Source organism: Oryzias latipes, chromosome 13 (genome assembly GCF_053564925.1).
Source record: "Oryzias latipes strain Hd-rR chromosome 13, Olatipes_Hd-rR_3.1".
Taxonomy (NCBI): domain Eukaryota; kingdom Metazoa; phylum Chordata; class Actinopteri; order Beloniformes; family Adrianichthyidae; genus Oryzias; species Oryzias latipes.
The window spans coordinates 32,614,093-32,638,039 of record NC_136249.1 but is presented as its reverse complement, the minus strand read 5'-3'; the positions used below and the strand labels follow the sequence as shown (position 1 = coordinate 32,638,039).

The 23,947-nt window shown below is 41.1% G+C and overlaps 1 protein-coding gene across 2 annotated transcripts in view; it reads right to left on the bottom strand.

The window, feature by feature from the left end:
* Nucleotides 1–20,478, bottom strand: part of pak4 (p21 protein (Cdc42/Rac)-activated kinase 4) — a 40,181-nt gene extending 19,703 nt beyond the window's left edge. Inside the window, exon 1 of one of the 2 annotated variants that reach the window (XM_011482227.4) lies at nucleotides 20,278–20,478. The gene's annotated coding sequence lies outside the window, so the exon portion shown is untranslated. Of the gene's footprint in view, nucleotides 1–7,747; nucleotides 8,029–20,277 lie in introns of those variants that run through there. The other variant, XM_011482228.4, reaches the window with a different exon arrangement.
* Between the last annotated feature and the right edge of the window lie 3,469 nt (nucleotides 20,479–23,947).

Genomic DNA, 23,947 nt, shown 5'->3' with positions numbered 1-23,947 from the left:
CGTAAAAGCGGAATTTTGCTTTGAAAAACTCACAGCCTCCGTGTGAGCTGGAGACATCTTCTCCTGCTGATTGAGCTGCGGGGCCGATGGCAGTCTGATGGCTCCCACACGTAACAACGCACCCGTCCCTCATACACAAAACGTACAGTTTTAAGTCCGATTGCTCGGCACAGAAACTATTTGCTCCATCCACCGGCGCAATGGGGACAAAGTGCTCCTCCTTGAAGCCGCCCTGGCCAGAGGTGTCGGAGTAGATAGGAAGGGGAGACAAGGAGCGCGCGGGGCGGGAGCGGAGCGCAGAGGCTTCTGAATTCTGACGCACGCGCCGCACTGAGGCGCGCGTATCGCGCTGAGGCGCACGCTTTTCAGTCGCCGCTGCTGTATTTTACCGGTGTGTTTTTTTAACCAGCCCTGTTACTCCCATAACGCTGCTGCGACACAAGCGGAAGGAGAGCTTTTCCCGTTCACCCCTCCATGCACTGCTGATACTTGCTCATTCTTAAACACATACAACAGTGTGGCGAGGCGAGCGTTGGCCCCGCCTTTAGCCCCTAAGACTCATGGGAAATGTGGAATCGCGGATGTAAATTTCCTCATTATAACTGAGGGATGTAGTGTTGATTATATGGTTACTGTTTGTAATTTTATGTATGATACCTAGATTGTCAATAAGTAAAAAAAAAATGAAATAAAAACACCATAACTGAGGAACTTGTGAACAGAATACAGGTCCATGCTGTTTGACAGATGTCGGTATACTCTATAACATGAGCCAGAGGCAAAGCTGGCACCACCCACAATGTGCTAATGAATTGCACTCACCCTGGGATGCTGGCCGTGATCTGTCAAGACGACAATATCGCGTAACACATGCGCGGCTTGTACTCTGACGCGGCTTGTGTATGTATAAAAGCAGTCAAACACGTGAAAATGGGTGGGTGCGGCTTGGAATCGGGTGCGCTTTGTAGTCCGGAATTTACGGTAGTTCATATCTCAACAACGAAAACAGCGGACCCCGGGCCGAGGTCTTCCTGTTGTTTTGTAGAGTAGAGCTGCTCAAAGAGGCTTGGTGCGCTCTGCTGCCAACTAGCGGCCGGAGGTTGAAGTGGAAAACAAGAGTCAGCCACTGAAGGACGCTCAGAAATAAATAAATATCGTCATGACAGCATTTTGAATCGATACAAGCATCGCCAAACGATTTTTCTAACTCCCCTACTCCCAATTGATCAGAGTGGTCGCCATAGAAACATTAACTTAGACCTACTCGGACTAATCACTGCTTACTGATGACAGCTGGCTCCAACAGGGCGACGTCCGTATCATGAAAAAAATGACGACTGAACTGACTTAATTTGGTTGGAGCCAGAAGTAAACCATTTTCTATGGGTGACGTCACAGGGACTTGATCTAGTTCTCAGATACAGTCAACGGTTACAACTGGTACTTTGAAATCAGATCATCTTCAACTCTTGGAGGAAACAAACTCTGATGTCAACAAATGTCAAAAGTAAAACGTGCAAACACAACATGCAGTGAAGCTGAACATCTGCGTCTGTTTAAAGCCTTGTAACCATCAATGAAGCTGCATGCTAGGGCTGCACAATAAGAGGAAAACACGCGATTTGCAGTAGTAGTGACCATCATTGCGATGACGAGATAACTGTAACATGGAGAAATAGCAACCAAAAACATAAGTTTTCATTTTACTGCAACAGTTTCATTTAAATAAGAGTCAACATAACTTCAAATATACCCCAAATGGCCCTCGTCTACATAGGAGATGAAAATCTAACATAAAAGGGCTCCATCTGATTGGTCAAATGCATAAATGGATTTATTTGATTCATTAAAGACTTCAAGCTGCCAAAAGATTGTTTTAGCACATTTAAGGTAACCATTTATTGCAAATCTCGCCGCCTTTTGCGATATGCGTATTGCACAGCTTGATATCGCGAGAACGATAAATTTGTGATTTATTGTGCAGGCCTATTATGTGCAATTAAATGCGTTTCTTTTTCAACTTTCATCAAACGTCCAAAGATGAGAGCTTCATCACAGAGATCTGTGCCAAATGAACCAGACAGCTGATCATCAGCACAAGAAAGAGCTGGAGGTGGAAGTGAAAAAAGCCTAAACCAGTTAGTCCGAGAGGTCAAAGCTGATCAGAGGAGTCAATGTTGCCTCCTCTCTTTATTAAGATTTGGAGAACCCTAAATTACACATGCGCTGAGATCTAAGGGGGGGGGGGCAGATAAGACAACAGCTGCAGCGCTATCAGAAACATAAATTGTAATATGTGTGTCTTCTCACAGTCCTCCCACATCATCTCTCGGTCCTGCAAAGTATCTTCTCACACATAACCGATGGTTCTCATGCTGAAACTGGGAAGAGGCTAAGAAAGGTGGTCCCCTCCCAAGAATTTCACCTTCACCTTCCCATGAAACAAACTTGGACACAGCAACTTCTGCATGCGTGATTATATTACCTATATGGCTAGGTAATGCATAAAAGCAAATATGAGATAATTTATGTACATTATTCCAACAGTCAAGATGGGAAAACCTGTACTCTGCATTTCACTTGTTGGTACAACTCTACAAAACTGGGTGTCCAGCTCAAAGCAAGCCAAAAAAACCAAAGATAAGTCAAACAAAAACCAATAGAAGACATTCAGGGCTGTGGGGCAGACGGAGCAGAGCTGGGGAAGGGATTTAGGCGATCTGGGTGGGTCATACGTTAGAGACCATGAGTCACGCTGCTGTAGACTGCAGAGCTAATCGCTCTGCACAGCAAGCGTGTTTTGAGTTAACGGACACGCCCAGCAAAACGCAGAAACCCTGGGTCACAAAACATCTACACAGAACATCTTCATTAAAATCCAAAAAGATAACGGTTAAGTGAGAATTCAGAACCCGTTCAGAAAATGCAGCTTAAAATATAAAACGATGTCATGTCACAAATGTCCCTGCAGCATGAATCTGTTGGCTTCCTGTCAGAACTTTGTGCAGAAGTGTCTCATAGCAGAACACTGACATCACTGTTAAAAAATAACTCTCCAGTCATTATCAGTCTGGTGACAGCACAGGAGGTGAGGAGAAATCCTCAGAGGCCAATAATCTGAGAACGTCGGAGACACCAGGACAATTACTTAATGAAGAAGAGCGAGGCTTCAACAGCAGTGGACCACTTTCTGGAATGGACTCAGCACCCAGCCAGAACCTGAGTGAGATCTGGACAGATTCCCGCATAACTCAAGTTACAAAACATGGTAAATAATCAAAAATGACTTGGACTTGAAAGCAGATGAGGCTTTTTCACTCTTGTTTTTCTAAATGCTGGGACATCTGGATCTGTGAGTAAAAGGGTGTGGAGGCAAAACAAAATTTTACTGCTGCAGGCAGCCAAGAATGTTTTGAACTTAATGCAACCAAGAAGAAAAGATTTGAAAAAAAAATGGAAATCTTAAAGCAGAACTGCTTCCAAATTGAAGTAATCAAGCAGAAGAGCCAAAACATAAACGTGGCCGCAGGTCTTTGCAAACAAAACATTTTTAAATAATTATATATAAATACAGATGAAGCATTATTTAAACATCAGTTTTACTTCATTCTCACATAATATTTGATAAAACCACTGAGCTGCCATCCATCTATAATCTGCATTAAGTCCTAAAAAATGCATTTTAACCAAAGAACCTCAAACGTAACAGTGCTGCTATTTTCACAATACAGTAAACAAACCAAAGCAAGCTGAACACAACACATTTATATGAATAAACACAAAAAATCCCCAAAAGATTTGTTGATATGAGAATTAAACGAGTTCGGAAAATGATCCAACATTTGGATTAATGATTTACCGTTACTTTAGGGTTTTTAAGTTATCCATCATATCTTCTATTTAGTGAGTAAGGTGGAAAAGCGTGTTTTGTCGTCCTTACTCTCTATAAACAATTTTTTTCGATTTTTCAACTATCCAAAGTTCAGGCATTATACAGAGACTCCAAAAGTCTGTAAAACTAAAACACTAAGTTTGATAAAACAGCCCAGAGTTGACAGAATAAAGATTAATTATTCTTTTTCATTGTTTTATTTTATTAATTCTTTTTTTTTTTGTGGAACCTTGTGGGCTTAGGTCTTCTTCATATCCGGGTGGCTCTGTACACTCTGTTTTACACTTTTCTATCAATCAATCAATCAACCTTTATTTACACACAGAACATTGAAAAAGTAAAAATAAATAAATAGAACACTTAGAAATGGAGGAAATTGTCATATATTCAGAGACGCCATGCACGAATTTCTTCTGGAATTTTAAAGTTATTTTGCTTTGTTCACTTTTGTGTAGCAGCAAAGAAAAGTATGAAAAAAAATTATTTATTTAATTTGAAGACCGCCACCAAATTTGACCCTGTGGGTTCTCCAGCCTTAAATGCTGCCATTATTCTTCCTCTGCTTTAAGTTTCTGCGAGTCGAACTTTGCTTTAAAGTTCGACCTGAAGCCTTAAATTTTGATTTTCCGAGCTTCACCCACTGCCACAACAAATCCTGCCATTGTTGAAATAAATAATAAGAGTTCCTGTTTTCTTGTTTTTTGATTCTATAAAAAAACATAACCCGTTGATCATTTCTAGACGAGAGTCTGTGAGGCTTTTTAAAGGTTTCCTCAAAGGTTTTAGTAAACTCCTCTATGGGTAAAAATTTCCTCAGTTTTACCTTAAATATCCTTGAAATGTGCTTCGACCAAACAAATTATTTCTGAAAACAGATCAGGGTTTTTGTGAGGATTTGTGGATCCGGTCGAGCTCTGAGGAACCTTTTCACACACAAACACTTGAAAGAGTCTGTAGGTTATTCCTACTGTAACACAAAAACCCCACGGATCTATAGTTTCTTTATCTGTCCGACCAAAAAGGAGAAATAACCATCTATGTTTCATCCCTGTCAGCCTGTGTGTGCCCCCAGCATCCCCTCACTGCACCCCTTTAGTGTTTAATGGTCCTCCCCCTCCCCTCCCACTGTTCCCCTCTGCCTCCTAAATTCACCCTCTTGTTCTCTGTTCTTGTATTGCCTCATTGCCACCCATGTTTGCCTGGCTAAACAGAGAGGGGACCGTCTGGTTTGGGGGGGGGGTTGCAGTGCCAGTCTGAGCGGCTTTGGCTGAAGTTCTTGTCTTCAGTCTTGATTCAAGTATTGTTCATGGGTGGTCTGTACTCTGCGGGACAGTCGGTTAGTGTAATGACCAGAGGCTCTGAACAGGAACTCCATACAAAATATGAAGGCAGAACATCCTGAGAACGTTTCCATGTCACAGGTCTTAAAACATAGATTATATCTGCATTTGCTGCTAAACTTTGCTAATACATTTGTCTGCTTTTTCAGACACAAATCTGTGCGACGACCAACATTACCCACAATGAGGAGCCACTTCATGACCATTCTAGGCCAGCAAAACTAATCAAAAATGTATCGTCATCGCAAAAGACGGCACAAACTGCGACAAGTGGTTGCTGTAAATGTTTATACGCATATTGAAACATCCTCACAGCAGCTATTTAACAAATTAGATAAAGCCCCATAGTAGACCTGCACAATATACTCCTAATGTATCGTTAACAAAACTCTGTGAAAATAGCAATAAATGGTCATCTCAAATGTGCCAAAACAATCTTATGGCAGTTTTTAATGCATCAAATATGCATTTATGCATTTGACCAATCGGATGGACTCCTTTACATCACCGACCAATCAGATGGAGCCCTCATATTTGAGGTAAACTGTTGCAGTCATGTTTGGTTACTAATATCGCAGGTTTTCCTCATATTGTGCAGCTCTACCCTATACACATTGGACCAATCAGACGCACTCCTTCTCGTCGTTGACCGATCATCCAATGTGATGTCAGATGTCTGTCTCCTATGTAGATGTTTGTCATTTGGAGCACAATTTAGATACACTTTAGTTTAAATAAAACTGTTGCAAAAGTGAAATGGAAATGACGTATTAGTTGTGCATTTATCACAAGTCATATCTCAATATTGATCACAAATATGGCACGTTGCAAGTTTTCCTCATAACATGCAGCCCTATGGTCTTAAATGTGATTTTTAGCAGTGAAATAGTTTTTTAATGTTCATGTAAGAAAGGGCTACAAGTTTGAGGGAGTGACACGGCAAACCTCTGGTGGTTTTTGTGGGAAACCGGTGTACAGGGAGACAAATTTCAATTTGCTAGATGCGGTTAAATAACAGTAAGCACTCCGCTTAGACATGTTTAAAAAAAATCCTCCTCGTGTCACAAAAATGTTGTGCCCTCATGACTGAGGGGAAGACATTAGCTGGCGGAGCTTCATGGGTCCGTTTGATAGGCTGGCTTCAGATTTCATCTCGTTTGTTGCTGTGAATGTGACACACTGAGAGAGTCTCATTCATTTCTGTCTAATATTAAAAACTCTGAGCGGGAACAGAAGGCTCGCCTCTGTCTGGAATAACAGCAGACTGTGAAACTGTTCTTTTCATAACGTCTTGAAACCTTCTAACGTTTTTTTTCTCTCACCAAATATCTACTGGGAACAGGGCTGAACGATATGAGGAAAACTGGTGATTAATATTGTGATAACAATATAATTTGCGGCATATAAACAAATAGCAAAACAACCAAAAACATCATTTCCATTTCATTGCAACAGTTTAAAAGTTGTACTCCAAATGACCCTCGTCGACGTAGGAGGAAAACATCAAACATAAAAGGGCTCATCTGATTGATCAACAACGTAAACGGGTCCCTTCGATTAGTTAAATGCATAAATGGATTCATTTCATTTGTTCAATATTTCAAGCTGCCATGAGTTTGTTTTGGCACATTTAAGGTAACCATTTATTGCGATGTTCGCCGTCTTTTGCGGTATGAATAGTGCACTGCTTGATGTCGCGATAACGATAAATTTGTGTTTATATTGTGCTGGCCTAACTGAGAATATAAGTGTAATTTTTAAACAGACAGTCCGACTTATTGAAGGACGGAAAAACAATAATACGAAACACACACGATGAAAACCAAATGCTTTAAAGCTGAGAAAAAGTCTCAAAATAGGTGTTAATCTGATTAAAGACGTTTTCAGGCAGGAGCTGGGTTACTACAGTAAATACAGCTGTTCTGTTGGTTAGCCGTCTGTTTTATCAAGGACGGCAGTTACTAGCAGTTACTCTCACTACTTTAACTGATTTTTTCACAGAGCTTCCCAGGTTTAAAAAAAGTGCAAACACACGCAGTGACCTTGGAGCGACTGTGGGCTCTGACTGCCATCCGGCTGTGACCATCATCACAGGTGGAAACAGTCAAACTAAAACATTTGAAAGAGCAGAAATAAATGTATCAAGCAGCAGCAGCAACTACTGTGTTCAGATGAATCACGTGATCCCTTTAAGTGTGAATCACTGAACAGCGTTTCATGGGTCTGAGCAGAAAGCAGACATGATCATCCCATCTGCTCCGTGTGTCAGCAGCACTTGAGCCCCCGCAGCTGCTCCATGGCAGCGGTCCGACCCCAGACCCAGATCTGCTGCTGGTCCCGCTGGCCCCCTCCGCGCTGGTCCCACAATAAAGTTGTTGTGCCTTTTCGCGGACTCCGTTAATCCGTTTCAACAACGGCGGGATTTGTTGTGGCGGGCAGAAGAAGGGGGGGGAGCTCGACAAAACTCCGCTAAAAACTTCTGGAAGCCACGCGGCGCCGCGGTTACTTTACTTACGTTCGGACGCGGGTCCTCCTCTACACCTCCCGACGCGCCGCCGAGCTCGAGAGGAGAACGAGGAGGAGGAGGAGGAGGAGGAGGAGACCGCGAAAAGAAGACTGGGGAGAAGTGTGAAACAAGCGACGCGGAGGAGGAGGAGGAGGAGCCGCTCACAGCGGCCCAGTATCGTGACGTCACGAAAATGTCACGCTTCACGCGCCCAACAATCCAGTTCGAAAGTCGAATCCGGTTTTACCGAAGTCACAGGTAAATCTGTAGTTGAAAGGTCACGTGATCCAGGAGGGAGAACTCACTTCCACGTATTTAGGGGGAATTTTAAGGCTGCAGCTCATTGGTGACAGAAATCTGCACAGAAAATCCAGAATTTCCTTTTTACGAGCATCAGCGTTCAGTTTACTGTCTCAAAAATAATGGAAATACCTGGCGTGCTTTTATGATCACACAGGAAGTAGTTGTTCATGCTTTTGCCTAACGACAAAAGAAAACAACGAAGCAGGAAAGACGTTAATCATTCTTATTGTTTACTTCCTCTTATGATTACTTAAAGACTTCTTCATGTAAAGAGTAATGAGAGAGAAATGACTAAAATAATTTTTGAATTGAACACGTCTGATTGCTGCATTGTAATGCTCTGTTAGAGCAGAAAAATATGGAAAAGTGTTTTCTATAATCAGCAAAAAGTACAAAAAAAACGTGGATTATGTTGAATGTATTCACATTATTCTAGCATGTAACCCTTTTCTAAATACAATAATGAGCATTGACCTTGGAGTGTTTGCATGTTTCTACATCTTGTCATGAGCCAACTCCACAAAATAAGCCACATAAACATTTATAAGTAAAAGGAAGTAACTATTAGCACGGAATAGGGCGGGTTAGGGTTTAAATAGGTGTGGACACTGCAGCAATGATCTACTGTAAAAGGGTTCTCAGTGGTCTTTTAATCAAGATTATGCCATTTTTGGCAAAAATGGTCACAAACTGTGTCGTTTCCTAGGACGTAGTTTCTGCAGAGCGACGGGAGTCCATTAGAAATTCACCTCTGAATTGTGGGCGGTACTGTTTGCGCAGTGTAAGCCTGTTCCCACTTCCCATCATCCCTTTAATTACACTATCCCCAGCTATTATTGTTATCCTATTAAGAATAAGCTTTATATTTGTAATATAAATGTAAACAGTCACTGAAAAACTTACAGTGAATTATTGCAGATCTATAAGTGATTTGCAAGATTTGCAAACTTTGTGTTTTTGGATCTTAAATCCTCAGCAGAATTAATTGATGAAACTGATTTTTATCTTTTGTAGAGATGTAGTTATTCTCTGGATTATTCAGACTTTATTTTTAAAGTCTGAATAATTCAGGAAAAAAATAAATCTCAGTTTTGTTAAAAACTAGACACAACTTCAACAATTAAAAAAGGAGTCATACTGAATATATAAAAATGACCAACTTTTAGTTCTGCAGATTTGTGATAGGACGTTTGATGGGATTAAGACATTTCCCCTTAAATTTTCCCTTTACTGGCAAAGTGGTAGCTTAAAAAAACGAACGAAAATGAAAACGAATCAACGGCAAGAGCCGAGAGAGTGCAACTGAAAACAATTGTGTAAAACGACATATTAACTAGATTAATGAAAGTTGCAAAAGTCAAAAATAGTATTGCCACAAAAGAAAAGCTATTTTGAAAGCACAGATTAGCCTTTGCAACCAAAAAGTTCATTCATAAATTCAGGAAGATGTGCATCACTGCACTGCTACGAATTGCGCGGGCGACTATACGAATAAAAGTTGCTGTACTGCCCACAGTGGTCTGCTTGACTTATTTCAGTCGTGTTTTCTGTCATCCGCGGTTAAGAAACATGCTGAATCAAAACAAGGTGACTTAAGGCGGATGAGAGGAGGGAAGTGGTTGCAGTCACAACAAACATACAGACCATGGGTGCCCAAAGTGGGGCCCGCAGGCCAAATTTGGCCCCCCAAGTGTTTAGTTAAAACCCCTTAACCATTTCCCATTCATTCCCTATGGTGTTCCAAAACTCTACTGCTGAAGTATTCTTTCTGCCTCCTGGTAGCGCTGTCGGCACTTTCTCTGCCTGTGGCTATGGGTGAAAAAACCCAAGAAGGGCTAGGCCAGGGGTCGGGAACCTTTTTGGCCAAGAGAGCCATAAACGCCACATATTTTGAAATGTAATTTCAAAAGAGCCATACAATAATGTAGTGTCCCTTTACCACACTGAGGCACTGAGACGTAACCTCTTTTAAGGTTCTTTATTCTGGTTACTGTAGACCGCAACAAACGCCGTTCAATTAATTCAGCAACTCCTTATTCTCTCCCGCTGAGACGAGAGCGCTTCTCCCAACTTTATGTCCCCCCCTCCCGCTCCAGCCCCCTCCCATTTCCCTAATTCGGCCCATAGCTGAACCCCATTGGTCCAAACTACCTAACAACAGGCTGAGCAACAGAACTGAGGGCCAATCAGATGCGTTCAATGAACTCCAGAACTTTTAACGCTGCCCAACAGCCACCCAGTCCAAGTCAGTCCGCAACGATATGTTTAAAAATAAATATACAAGTGAATGTGTGCATTTGATGTAATTTCAACATTTTTAAAGTACAATAAGTCTGTGGATTCTTTTTAATAATATTGTTATGCTGTTGCTGATAAATGAGGCGTTGAGACTTTAAACCTGATCGTAGGTCTGAATCTTCTGTAGATGTGAGAAAGACCGCTCACATGCAGACGGGGAGCCAAACACACACACCCACGCTGCAGTGAGTGACGGGTAGCGGGTTTTACGTTATAACAATCCCTGCGCGATTCACCTGCTACCTGTGCCCACAACTCCACCCCCCACCCCCACCCTCTGGTTTCTTCCTCACACATCCCGTCCCCGCAACTGCGCGCTCTTTCTCAGAGACGGGAGCGCGCAGTTTTAGGCAAGGCAATTCACAGGTTTCCGGGTGGTACAAACTCTGTGAAATAATAGATGATAGTAAACTGATAATTTTCTCTCCAAGCACCGCTACTACTGCGCGCCTCTGGCATTGCATCGCGCCCGAGAAGGACTGGTCTAATGAAAAAAAGAAAAAAAAAGTATAATTAAAGATTTGTCTGCGAGCCACATGTGACAATCAAAAGAGCCATATATGGCTCGCGAGCCATAGGTTCCCGACCCCTGGGCTAGGCTTTTAACTTGGACACAACAGCTATTTTTATTATTATTTTTTAATAAGTGTTAAAAATTCCAAAGAGCTTTCACGGTTGCTTTCGATGGCTTTTTCAGTTTGTCAAGATGGCGCGACAGTGGCTCTGGCAAACAGACACCAGGCATTTTAAACAAATATGGGAGGACGATGGGGTTTTTTTTCCCCCCAGAAATCTCTTCTAAGGCTTTTTGTCTTATTTGTCAGCAGTCCGTGGCTATACTGAAAGAGTCCAATATACACCACCACAACGAGACTAAACATGAAGTTTGATCCAAATACAAAGGTGAGGCGCAAAAGGAAAAAATCTAGCGAGTTCCAATCCAAACTTCAGTCACATCAAGCCGCCCTCATGAGGCCCTCAACGGCACAGGACAGCGCCACACGGACAAGCTACAACGTTTCTGCGTTAATTGCCAAGAGAGGGAGATCGAGAGAGATTCAAAGTAAAATGTTACTTACCTTTTACTCTCACTAATGTGTGACACCTTGATAAATCTTGAACACAAATAAAAACCTAAACCGTATTCTTTATTTTCTGCATTGCATGACATGGACTGGGATCACATTTAGATTTTGTCCCTTTAACCGAAAAAGTTTGGTCCCCCCTGATATGGACCATGCTTTCTGTAAATACATACCCATGATAGATAATAAGATATTAAAAATATGAAGCTAAATAACCCACAAAAAACCTAAACAGATCTTTTTGATGTCAGGAATAAACTGATATTAATTGGATTCACGCTCATTCTGGTGGCAGAAGCTTCTTTTGGTCAGTTTGGGGTTATTAGAAATATCAAAAAGTAATTCAAATATTTCTAGAAGTGACTGGCATGTTATTCTTTACCAACTACAAATGTTTGCCGTCTGATTGGATAACACAAAGGGGTGTGCTTTGACAGAACCGCTCAAATTAGAGATCTGTCTAACGAGGACGCGCTGCTGTGAAATACCGAGTCCGTCTGCTAAGACAAACAGATCCATCAACACACTCGGGACACGTGGAAAGGGAGCCCAAGCCTCACAACTGTGGACACCAGCCAGGAGGAGGTGGTGTTAAGGCTGCGGCTTTAATCACAGACCCTCAAGCTGCTTATTTAGTCATTTGAAAAAGTAATCGACTTTAACTTCGTCTCGTTTTGTTCCTTCTAATCATTTTAAAAGGTGCACCTTTGTAGCTCAGTTTAACCCTTAAATACCACAGATGTCGCCAGCGACACAAAATAATGCAGGCTCTTCGAAACTACTGTCAGTCTTTGACTGTTGATGCAATCAACACCATTTCAACCGTTTCTGAAGTGGAGAAAAGCAGCTTTGCACCCATATCCACGCTGCAGGATTCCCACACAGCACCATATAAACTGGACCTATTATGCAAAAGCATGTTTGATAAAGAGCGAGTAACATGTCCAGTTATTTAACTAGAAAATACATAATGACCACATTTATTCTAAAAAACCATATAAGGGAGCTGTACAGGAGCAGTGGTCATTTTGAATGGGAGTGGGAGTTATGCTACCAGGACTGGGATGGGACACGATTACTCTGTGAGAGTGGGAGGGGACAGGAGTGAAAATCCACTCCTGTGTCACTTCACTAAGGTAAAGTGTTGCACACCAATGCAAAGCTGCTTTTCTCCGTTGGATTTACACCAATTTCTTAAACGGTTGAAGAATTACAGTATTTCAAGGAACACTGGAGCCAAAAATTCCAAAATGAAACTTAAAACTGCATTTCTGAGTGTTTCTTTATTTGAATCATTGTTAATCAGGAGCAGACGATAAATGTTGTTGGAAAAAGATCATATTTGTTATGCAAAAATAAGCAAGCTCCCTGATCCGCCCCACTGTCAGACTAATTCTCCCTGCCTGAGCTGGAATCTGGAGCAAAACTGTCCGTCTGGATCCAGTCAGCATTGCTCGCCCTTCTGTTGCACCGACAACGTTAGGTCGGGGAGAGAGGGGCTGTAAGCTAGCGGGAGAGCATGTAAACGGAGAGCTCTCAGTGATTCTGGCTAAAAACAGCATCTCTGATCAAAGTGGGAATTAAAAATTTGTTTCAAAGCCATCATTAAAAGAATATTAAACTTTATCACAACTTCTAAACAAAAAAAAAGATGCCTGCAAGATCCTGGAGGGACTGAAGAATAGATTCAGATGAAAACCTTAGTGGGAACTAACTGGAGCTGAACGTTTCAAACAATGATTAATAATCTTACTCTCACACAATAAAACCTTTTAGGTATGTTTCATAGATATAAATCCCAATTCTGAGGTCCAGTTTTTTTCATTTTACATGGATTTTGTTCAGTTAACCGGACTCACTGATCAGAAAATCAATAAAGCAAGAGGGATCACTCCATATGATCCATGTAACGTTAATCAAACACACCGTGAACGTTTCGCCATCAGCCAGGAAACTGCTAGCAGAACCTCAGGAGCAAACACGGCCGAAGCGTTCAGCTCCACGTATCGCAGGCTGAGAAGCACAAACCTGCCAATGCCGGTGCCAAATTCAAACAAAGCATGCAGTGTTGCAGCCAATGAAGGCCAAATGACAGGTATTGGAATGTGCACAGGTCAGTGATAAAGGCAGCAGGGAAAGCGGAGCGCGGAGTACAGCAGGTATCTTACATAAACACAGCCAGCGTGAGATATTTTTGAGGTCAAACAGAAATTAGTCAGCTTTGCGCCTTCCGACTGACACACAGGGGGAACCCTGACGCCTGCTTATGGGCTTCCGACAGTAAAACCGAAGCATGAATGAAATCTGACCTGCGAGAAACATCACAGAAACACAAAACTAGCTCTAACCAGAGCTACCAACACTCGCATAGGATGCATACTATATGTAGTGTTTTGTGGTTGTGACCTCTGTAGCACTTTCACCTACAGTCAGAGGCGTCATACTTCATGATGAAGCATCACATTAATTAAAATATCAAAACCCCCAAATTCCTCCGGAGCATAAATCTGAAGAAACCGTACATTTTCTGGATTTTTGGTGGAATTATTGGGTTCCTTTGAGTAAATGTAACTAGCCCTTCCAGTGATTTCTCTCTGCATAACCTTCGAGGGAAATGCCACCAACAGTTGACATGATCAGGCTGAAGTAAACCCGTCACGCAATCACTCCTCCTTATTCCCACTGTGACTAATACGGGAGCTACTTCATAGGAAGAACTTTACATAAAAACATGACTATTTTAATGACCAATGAGCTTCGACCTAAAAATGACAGAGACAGACGTGTACAGCCCATTTCCTCTTACGGTAGTGATGCCAGTATCTATGACAACCTGGAACAACAACTTTTTGGAGTCGGGATCTCTTTCCAAACCTGATTTTTCACCTGAAACCCTTTCAGGACGGAAGCATCCAACCACACTTACAGTAACGAAAGAAATGAACAGGCAGATTTCATAAATATAAAACCAGATAAATCACATTATGGTTGTGCCGATGGACGATATCATCGTCCATCGTGATGGGTGACTGACATCCCGATGGAGAGACCAACATCGTGATGCCACGCCCCCGCCACGTTGCGCGTCGACACCATAAGCCGCGGTTACATGTACAAAATATCCTGATGGGATCAATGGTCGGATTAGAATCCAACCGTGTACATGGGCCCAGAAAAATGTTTTCAAAATATAAAAACGTTCACTAAGGTCACAATTTCGGTCGGAATAAATCATTCGCACATGCGCAGTTTGAAAACCGGAAGAGGATACAACTTCCGCCGAGCGGCTTTTTTTCCAAACTTTATTGAAGGTAACAATTCAATACAAAACGATAACAGCGCCGAGCGGCTATATACATTGACATGTCAGCTCGGTAAAATACGAGACGATCTTCTAAACGTGCTTTTAATAATGTTACGGTTATTATGAAACACCTGTTCGCTCATCATTTGAATTTTAATCCGTGTGTCAGTGCTTTTTCTGAACGGAGCCAGGATTAGCAGTATGCTAACACGGGCTAATAAGCTTTGGGTGGCGCTGCATCCTGTGAATAACATCAGCCTTTATTTAGGCGGGACACGACTGGAAACACAAATCCACGTGATTGATTGAATGTTTTCTAAGGACTGAGCGACATTTCTGCTTTGAAGCTCAAACCGCTGTGTGTGCTGACGATCCGAGCTGTGCTCAGACACACGTTTAGACCCGGTTCTGAGTTCGGTTGCTTGTACCCCTAGAGCTGCGGGACGGATCGCAGTCTTAAATCTCCCACACGAGCCTCATGTACCCCCCCCCCCTTCCCATCAAACATAAAGTGTAAATCCGCCCTCCGCCGGTCCACTTCGCTAGTTAAGTGCGGGAGCGGACCACTTCTTTTCTATTTTGCTTGTTACTTTTTCTGTAAAAGTCACTTCCCTCAGTTTATACTGGATCATCGCGGATTAACCATTAGTTGGGAAATAAAAGGAAAAAAGCAAAATAACGAATAGCAGTTATATAAGAACGAAAAATGTAAAAATACCCCCCCCCCCCGACGATGTCATCGTCCATCCCGATGGTTGACAGCAAACATCGTCAACGGCCAAATTAGGGGACATCGCCCAACCCTAAATCACATTACACAAAAAACATCCACACAAACTGTATTTTTATGTTTAAACAACTGAACACCTTTTATTTTAAGAATAGTTTATTAAGGTGTAAACATACTGTGCAGAAAATCTGTCAATCCTCTATAGTTTTAATGAAAAACGTGTTTTTTTAAGCAGATTAAAAAAAGCTTTTATGTTTACTTTGTTTATTAAACAATATTTTAAATACAGTTTGTGCTGTTTTAAAATTGTCAAACAGCCCAAAAATGCACTTTTTTTATTTAAAGGATTTGGTTAAAACATAACCATGAAAAAATGTTGAGGAGGAGCAGATAATTCATTAATCTAGATTCTTATTAATGACATAAACAAATAAAATCCCACATGTAACAGCATTTAGGTACAAAACAAAATCGGAACAAAGCATAAAATAAAAACATATTTTTAAAATGTCTAATCATGTCTTTAGTACGTTAATATGAGCAGACGAGCAGCACTTATGTTACAAAAACAGGTCTAGACAGATGTCAAAGTTTCTGCCTTCACAGCTTATGCTATAGCTGTTATGTTATGTAAGAACAAAGCTTCAAAGCCAGAATTTGAACCACAAACAAACCGTCAAATGAGCCGTTACACCTTCAACAGCAGAGTGACTCCTGCCGTTTGACTCATGACCATTAATGTCTGCATTAATCAAGGCTTAATCTGATCAAATATTCACAACAGACTAAAAATAATACATTTCCTTTGCAATCTATGAGTCATATTGTGAACAGAAACTATTACAAAACAAGCAGAGTCTTGTCAGACGTGTTGGCTTCGGTAAAGCATTTGAGCGCAAAACGTTTAACGACGAGGCCGCGTTGCCAAAAACACAGAGGTGTTAATGTACGTCTGAGGAACATCACATCCATTTGCACTTTCATTAGTCAGTCCGCTCGGTATCGGATCCAAGAGACACATCAGCAAAGCCAAGGTGAGAAAAAGCTGCCAGACATCTGAGTGACGGCTGCTGTCCAGATCCTTCCAGCTTTTTCAATCCATAAGCACCAACAAAAAGAGGCTTTCCTCCTGCTTCTGCTCACACTGCCACCCAGCAGCACCAGCTGAGCTGAAGTAACCCTCTCCAGCCTCCTGGAGGTATTGGGGCCACATGCACGCCCAAGCACGATTTAGCAGCTTAAACTGAGGCACTCACAAAAGCAAACTCCTCACTCTGCTGCTGCAGAGGGAAAGAAAAATCATCTATTATTTATTGTATTCAATAAAATGCCTCTTATTGTAACAATAATGAGCTCATTTCATCCAACCACTAGTTTAAGACTTGTACATTTATTTAAACTTGATGCATGAATAAAACAATCAACCAGTCGCTCAATAGAACTTGCATTATTTCATTTGGCGGCTTAGGTGACAAACAACAGTATCTCTCATTTAAGACCAAAATTATGTTTTTGCAGTTTTTAACATGTTCTTGAGGCATTTTCTGATGCTGGAAAGAAAAGAAAATGAAGCGTAAAACTGCATTTCTGAGTGGTTCTTCATTCAATCGTTGTGAATCAGGAGAAGATGAAAAAATGTAATCTGAAAAAGCCTGTAAATGTGAGATAGGAAAACAACGACGAGCCACAGGCTCCCTGCTCTGCTCCATTCTGATGCATCCTTGTAGATTCATGAGCGTCTTTATTTTCCTCGTCTGAGCTGAAAACCGGATCTAATCTGTATGGCTGGATAGCTACAGTACAATATTTTGTTGCATCGCTAATGTTGGGTTGGGGGTGTGAAAGACTGTAAGCTAGCTGGAGAAAGTGTGAACAATCCCTTCCACAACTCAGAGGTGAATTTCTAATCAACCCCGGCTGCTCTGCAGAAACTATGTCCTAGAAAATGACACAGCGTTTTAGATTTTGGCTAAAAATGGCATCATCGTAATAAAAACACCACCGGGAACACTTTGAAAACAGATGATCCGTGTGGGACTTTCACATGTGAAGAGCATGAACATGTTTCACCCGAGTTCAAAGTGTCTCCACGGAAGGATCTGCTGTTGTTGGTGATCGTTTCAGTTGTTTGGTTGCCGGGTTCCTGCTGACTTTCAGGTCTGTGTTGATGTTGGCTGCTGTGTTCATTCCAGAGAGGCTTTTTCTTTTCCTTTAAGGCTGTAAGCCCCCCCCCCCCCCCCCTCTCTCTCTCCCTGTTACAGAAGAGAATCACAACACGGCTTGCTTATGTTTATAATTTTTCTTCCCACAATCCTCTCTTTCCCCCGCTTAGGATTGACTTAATCCATCTTAGTTAGATCCTCCAGACACCTTCTAGTTGTTTTGCTTCGTTTTCCTCAGGGGTTGGGAGCTACATGATTATGTCTACAAGGTTTTTCCTCCAATAAAAAATATCTACGTAGTTTTGAAGGGAAATAAAAAAGTTAAGATTCAAGTGATCCCGATCCCGTCTCCAAAATCTTTGAAGCTACTCTGCAAAACCTGTTTTTTCTTGCCGTGGTTTCTCCAGGTCTGGTGAACAGACGGCTGGCCTTGAGATGAACCGAACACAGTTTTTGCACTCTTTTCCTCCGCCTCCTCCACCTTCCCTGTGCAGTCCTAACAGACTGGCGTTTCTCAGGTCTCTCCTGTCTACGTCTTATTCGCTACCTGCAGGCCGTCAATCCCCCTCTTTCTAAACAAATAGCATATTTTCTGGCTTTTTTTAATGCACTACATCAAAGCCTCACTGAAGACGAAGAAGACTCAGTTAGGGATAAACACCTCCTGCAGTAACTCAGTTACTAATAAATCCTCATTTGAGTTTTTTTAAGTCTTAAAGTTTTTATTCCCGTTTAAAAATATCTACGGTCCCAATCTACTATCTGTTTCTCACAGAGGATGGTTTTATTGTTCTTTTAAATGTGACTACTGTGCTTTAAATGTCTTTTTAATAGTATTTCCCAATGAACAATGAGAAATGCAATTAGGGGATAATTGACAGCTGCTGTCCTGCATTTGTTTTAACCGGCATTTGAGTGGGAATACTGTTCACAGGCGTTTCCTGAACAGTAGGTGTGGTTGTTTCTCTCCCTGAAGGACCTGTGGATCCGCTGGAATCAAAGAAACAACAACAGCTCTGCCCCCTGCTGGCCATTCCTGTCAACAGCGACCTGCTGACAGTCTCCACCTTCAGGCCTCCACTTCCAGCAGGAATCCTTCATCAACATCCTTCACTCTCACCGCAGTCTTCAAAGACAGTTTTAAGTCCATTCAATACAAACTCAGAGCCCAAACCCCCCCGTCATGTTCACTTGGATCCAGATGAATCACTTTTCTCTTTCACTTACGTTTACATCAGACTTTAAATGTCATATTTCCTTTTGTTTGTGTTCTGATGGAGGGACAGAAACTCAGTGACCAACTTTAACACATTAGAAAGTTGACTTTTGGTCTAAAAATGTGTCATTTTAAGCCAAGAAAATGAAGGAAAAAAATGATGGGAAATGTTTTTTCACATTATTTTGGTATATTTGTGGGCATAGTGGCCAAAAAAATGATTTCACACAACAATACTGCAGGATGTAGACTCCAGTAGCCACCCACCAAACTAAAGCCAGCAGGCTGGAGGAAACAACTGGACTACATGGACCCAACCATCCCTGAAAACACGAGTCTCTCAGCCTGCGCTGACCTTACAAGACATTTCTCAGAGGCGTCTACCCTGACCTCCACTCCGAATATTCAACCACATACGAGCGAGCGCTTGTACACTAAAATATTCCTCAGCAAACACGACAGCATTTCAACAGATAAGCTGGAAACGATCAGTCAAAACTGAATCAAACAGGTGGCAACTGCAAGTTTCTAATCTACAAATCAAATTCTTACAATAAAAAGCTAAAATAAATCAAGTTTGATGATTAAATCTATCCTCAAACCTTTTATCTTTAAATGCTACCCTACTCAGGTGGATTTTTAATAAATTAAGAAATGGAAAACACTCGTCAGTGTTCAAAACAAAGTAAAGCTAACGACTCTCGATGCTGTTGTTGCTCCGTGGTCGTCCTCCTCTGCAGCGCACGCGCACACGTGGATGTTTTAGGGATAATCTATAACAGGGAGAACATTGACCCCTCCGTGCAGCTCTGGCATCCCAGGAATGTGCGGTGTGCCCAGCACCAACAGCACAACCTCAACGTCAGAGAAAAGACTCCCTGCAGGCACGAAAACGTGAGAACTTCCAAATGAAGAGCAACAAAAGGCCGGGGGAAATATACCAGATTATTATCACTGTAATAATCAAAAACATCCTCCTTCCTCCATCAGGAATAAAGCTCTATTTGACTTATTGCAGGCAAACGAGGAAGCTTACAATGAAGCTACACGGAAATGAATTAACTTGACTGTTAAATTGAACTATCAAACAAAGCTTATTCATAATCATTTTACCAGAATCAATGTTTTTGTGTCACTAAGCCCGCCCATGGCGTGAAAAACCTTCACGTAAAATTAGCTTTGTTGTGTTTACAAAACTTTTAAGAAACTACGTTGACAAACGACTTTATGTCCTGTACTTCGATCAAATCCCCCATAAAAAGCAGAACAGGCTTCAAGCAGTTTGTAGATCGGATGAGACCGTCGGACTCATCTGGGTTCTTTGGTCCGGACCGGACTGGAAAACGGCTAACATCATTAGCCGCTGTGCTAGCGCTGAACGGGGCAGAGCCGCGCACCACACGGTTAAAAACCCCCGCTGGAGCCGGCGGACCTCACTCACCCGGGAAGTTGCAGTAAAAGTTTCCCCGCTGCGCCTCCGGGATGTTGGCCAACTTTCCGGCTCTCAGAAGAACATGGGCCGCCGAACTTTGGGTCAACAGTTTCGCCGTTAGCTGAAGTCTCACTTTCCCGGCGCCATGTTGAACGGGGGAGATAACATCCGGGCACCTGCAGCCCAGCTCCATGGAAACGGAACAGCCCACAGCAGGTGGGGGTGCGTTCAGGTGAAAACAAAAAACTAAAAATAGAAGCACTTTATCCATATATATAAATGGATAATTAAAAAAATCGGTAACTTTACTCAAAAAAAAAAAAAAAAACAGCTAATAAATGTGATTAACAGACGAAGAAAATATAGAGTTTGTGGTGATGAATACAATTATCCCCAAAAAGTCAAAATAACAAAAGCAAAACTCAAATTTCAGACAAAATAAAGTCAGGGATGGAGTCTGGAAAAAAATCCAAACAAATATTTTTAACTTAAGCCTAGAACTGTCATTTTATATAGTTTTAAATAGTCAATACATAATTATTTTAAGGGCAAAATAAATAAATAAAGTTGCCTCAAGGGCGGGTTAAAAAAATTGATTAATTCAATTGATGTTGAAAAAATGATTTAATATAAACTCATCAAATCCATGCAAAGTAGTTACTTGTATATTTTTCAGGAAGAATCTGAATTTAGTTAGTTTTCAGTATTTATAGTAGTACTATTGAAAATTCCACCTTCAGTTATTTTAAACCACTTGACTATAAAAACTGGTTTTCTCATCGAGCTGTAAATTGAATGGAGTGACTTATTCAAATTGTTTTCATATTTGGCAACGATCGTCAACTCCGCAAGATAATGTAAGAGCTTTAAATGTTATAATTTATGTTTTTGTTTTTACTCATTAATGACAGACGTGTGTTATCCAGTGTTATCCACTTTAGCCACACGAGGGCGCTGCTCTCCGCTTTTTAAGAAGTGCTTAAGAGTTTATTCTACAGTAAAAATAAGTAAAAAATGGCTTTTTTATAATAGCCTTTATACTTTTATATATTTTAATAGTTTGTTTGACGACGATGAGATTTCGGAACACAGATCTACAGTGCTTTTATTCTACTCTATTGAAATAAACCTAAAAACTAATAACTATCTGGTCTTAAAAGGGAAGCTGTCTCAGCAGCATAGTCACCTAGAGCTAAGAAAAGGCCAGGCTGGTTAATCTATACAGACAACAACCGGCTCCTGTCAGGCAAACTCCCTGTTTGTCCTGTTGGACAGACCTAACTAGAATTGACTTCCAGGGTAGATTAGGTTCCGAGGCAGCGGATGACTGATCCCAGTGACATCACTGGTCTCTGTTTGTTTCATTGGAACAAAGTGGTGGGGCTTCTGCTCGGGAGATAAACACCAGGAGGGGTGGAAATGGAAGAGGAGGTGCTGCACAGCAAGGATGAAGAGGAAGGATGAAGAGGAGCAGATGTTCATCAGATCATACGAAACTATGGTAAACTGAGGACAAACGAAGACATGTTAGTGGTGAAAAAAAAAACCTCAATCTGTATCAATTTTCGTTAAAAACAAGATTTATTGTTTGTAGCCCAACAGAGATTCCTATTACTGTTACACAGTCACTCTATTGGTCAGAATAACCATTCTTGCTATGACACATTTCCTGTCAGCCCTTTTTTTTTTTAAAGTTTTTTGCAGTTCAAGCTATCCGAGTTAAAATCTGGCCAATCTATTCTGTTGCGAGCAGGAGACGGCATAAACAGATGGATGTCGGGAAGTAGAGACAGGGTTGCGTCAACATTCCCGGCCACAACTAAGAGTTGAATTTCTAAACAACGATGGCCACTCTGCAGAAACTATGTCCTAGAAAACGACACAGGTTTTTTGAATTTGACTAAAAACTGTATCATTGTAATTTAAAAAAAAAAAATGTGAACGCTTAGAAAATAGATCAAAAGATGATGAGATCTGGGCTTTATAGGCCTTTTTAAGTCACAAAAAGGTCACAACAGACTGTAGAGGGTGAAAACCAGAATGACCTGAAGTTGTTCAGTTCCATCCTAACTGATGCTGATCCAGCTCAACAACTTTGACTAAAACACGTATTAATATTAAGGCTGACTGAACTCTCCACCCCCTTTACTGCTTTCACATAACTTTGAAAAGGCCTATGACACCTTTTTCCTACTCATTGTGGATCAAGAACCAGCCACATGTTTTTTGCTTTTTGCATTTTTGGAGGACACATGTAAAGAAATTTAGGCTTAAAATTGCATTTCTGAGTATATCTCTATTCAATTCGTTGTGAATCGGGTAGCAGACGAATCATATTTACATCTGAACATTTTTGCACTGGTAATGTTGGGTTGGGGGTGTGAGGGGCTGTAAGCTAGTTTAAGGAGTTGATTGCCATTTGTGCATGTAAGACAAGTACATTGGAACTTTCTTCGGCAGGTCAGGGTAAATACAGAAGGACAACAACATAATAAAATGAACAAGGTTCATAAATAAGACGAGGAACAGAATTTAAGAAAGAGTTTAGTAAAAATACAACTATAAAAAAAATACAAATGTATAAAATGTAAAATGTTGCCTTTTCATTATTGCACTTTTGTCGTGTGTTTGACATATTGTGGTAGTTCATTGTTCATTGAAAGCAGTGGGAATGCAATTAAACAGAGAGCTCTCAGCAATGGGTAGGGGAAGGGGGAGGTGTTGCTCCACACCAACAGCCCCGCCCACAACTCAAAGGTGAATTTTCCAACATGCTCCTGCCGCTTTGCAGAAACTGTGTCCTGGAAAGCAGCACAGGTTTTTAGATTTTGGCAAAAAACTTCATGACATGTTGTTTTTTTCATAGCTAGAAATAAATTCAAGTGTCAAGAGGTTAGAAAAAGGAAAGTGTTTCTTTAAAAGATAGAGGACAAGAGCATTCGATCAGAAATTTTCAGTCAAACGGAACCAGGTGTCACACCTGAAATAAATGTCAATCCAGAGTAGAAAAATGTCAGTTCAGAACATCTAGGCCGTGTCAATCAGCCACTATGTATATTTTGCGCATTGATTGGTCATACGTGAATATACGAGGAAAAAGTGAGAAAAGTTGTGGTCTTGAAGTGAAATGTTCACAGATGAAACACAAATGAACCACGTTAAAAACCACAGAAGAAGTATGAAAAACCACGCAAAGAAGACGTCAATCCATGTAGAATATGAACCGTGCGTGATTACTGCACTGTTTATATATAATTCACTAGTGATTCATGCATCAATTACATAATTTTAGTGTGACATGTGGGCTGTATATGTGATATAACAGTCATACCTCGATGGTACACGTGTGAAAAGTCCGTTAGATGAGGAAAGACATTAACTTGCCTGTGTATCTTGCAAAAATCAGACAATTACATAAGATTTACATTATAATTGCGTATAAACTATGTTAAATATGCATAAAGTGCGTAATTGTCAACCAACCAAAAATTTTGAACAGCTCAAAACTAAAAACCCTCAACGGACATCCACGTTCATCGGCGAATAAGAAACGCAAAAAACACGTATGAAACAAATTTTATATGTGGAAAATGTGCAAAATGTAGGTCGTGTGTCCTTTAATCCTTTGAAAGGCAGATCTCGTAGAAACAGAGGCTTTTCTTTATCAGTTCAAACTAAT